Raw genomic sequence first — 1,653 nt, 5'->3', positions numbered from 1 at the left:
TTGCGGTTAATAACAAACAACATTCATACAGAATTTTCATTCATTACCTTTTCGTTTTTTTTTTCATTCACAAGTCAATTGATACTGTTTTCCACACTTGAGCTATGGTTATCGCTTCATAGAGCGCTCACATCAAAACCGTAAAACAAGTGCCAGTGCTAGTAATTCAATCAGCTTATTTATGATACATCTATGCCTACGCTCGATTGCTGACTGTGATAAACGCTTTAAATTAAGGGAATATAACATAAACATGTGACGCAAAGATTACCAAGACAAAAACCGTGCATGGAATGCGGTCTTATCTTCATTTATTCACAGACGCAAGTTTATTCGTGCAGAAAGTCAATTTCCAGTAAAACTGAAAATCCGCCGCTACTTCCCATTGAGAAATTTCCCACTCTTGTACTACCCAGGAATGCGATAATGTTACTGCGGCTTATTATCCAATTTCCGCTCTATTATCTGTGAAGTGGTCGCTTACGAGAGATTAAAGGAAGAAATAATCCCTGGAGTTTGGACTCGAGTTCGAGTTCGAGTTGAAGATCGAGTTAGACTTCGAGTTAGACTTCGAGCTGGATTTCGAGTTGGTTTTCGAGTTAGGAACTCGATTGCAAACTCGATGGTTCGGGATTGCCCTCTAATAAAGGGTCGCAGTTGCTTACGAGAGGTTTCAAATACAGTGATTTTACTTGGAAACTGTTCGTATTTTCAGTATTTTGGAAAAGACGTCACACACGAAAAGTAGAACAAATAACCACAGCAATTCGTGCTTCAACTTGCACAAGTATGATGATCGTAATCTATACTATTAAGTTATTATTCAGTCTCAGTTTAATGTATATATTTTGTAGTCATTCTTGTTTGTTATTATAAACGACCCAACAAGCTGTTCAGCTTTAATTACTGATCGTGTTAAAAATAGAGGTTTACATTAAATTATGGCCGAAATTAGTTTTCTGATCACAAATTATGGCAATTTGCCCTGCCGAGCTACATAATTAAGAGGGTAAAATGTAAGTTTGATCAACACAGTAAAATCACAGAGTTGGTGTTTATTTTGAATGACGCACTTAATTTCAGGGCCAACCTGCTGCTTTGGTTTTGCACCTGGAGTCATACATACTCCCCCTAATAAGGCACCTGAACTTGTTTGCTGAACACAAATGTTAGCAACAACAGTTTTTAATGCCGTGATCTCCAACTCGAAAAAGAAAGAACGAAATTTATCACTTACCACACAGATCGAACGATTGAAATATCAGCACACTCTCTCTCTCCTATTTAGTCAATCTGCGGGAGCGTTAATAATAGAAGACTTTCTTCCCCTCTAAACGAGTTTTGTTTGAAGACAAGAAACGCATCTGCAGAATCACTTAGCTAAGTTATCAGTTTCATCAAATAATCTGACTGACGGAAAGTCAAAACAGCTCAAGCGTTCCTCTGACGAGCGGATTAATGAGTTTGATTTCAGTAATCAGTTCTATGGGCGGCCATCACCGCCAAAAATACAATAAATTGAAATAAAGTGACAAATGGACAAGTCAAGACTGAAACGATTTTGCTAAAAAAGAAACGGTTCAACTAATTGACAAACGACTTAACTCAGCGGCAAATGGTTTAGTGAAGTGTGAAATGGTTTAATAGCCGGGC

General features: G+C 37.7%; 1 protein-coding gene across 1 annotated transcript in view; it reads right to left on the bottom strand.

The window, feature by feature from the left end:
• Window positions 1–1,363, bottom strand: part of LOC138046889 (zinc finger protein 208-like) — a 218,233-nt gene extending 216,870 nt beyond the window's left edge. The window contains exon 1 of the mRNA XM_068893483.1: window positions 1,238–1,363. The gene's annotated coding sequence lies outside the window, so the exon portion shown is untranslated. The remainder of the gene's footprint in view (window positions 1–1,237) is intronic.
• Between the last annotated feature and the right edge of the window lie 290 nt (window positions 1,364–1,653).

The sequence above is a fragment of the Montipora capricornis genome, chromosome 4, assembly GCF_036669925.1.
Source record: "Montipora capricornis isolate CH-2021 chromosome 4, ASM3666992v2, whole genome shotgun sequence".
NCBI lineage: Eukaryota > Metazoa > Cnidaria > Anthozoa > Scleractinia > Acroporidae > Montipora > Montipora capricornis.
Note: the sequence above shows the minus strand (reverse complement) of the source record. Positions and strands in the feature narration are given on the sequence as shown.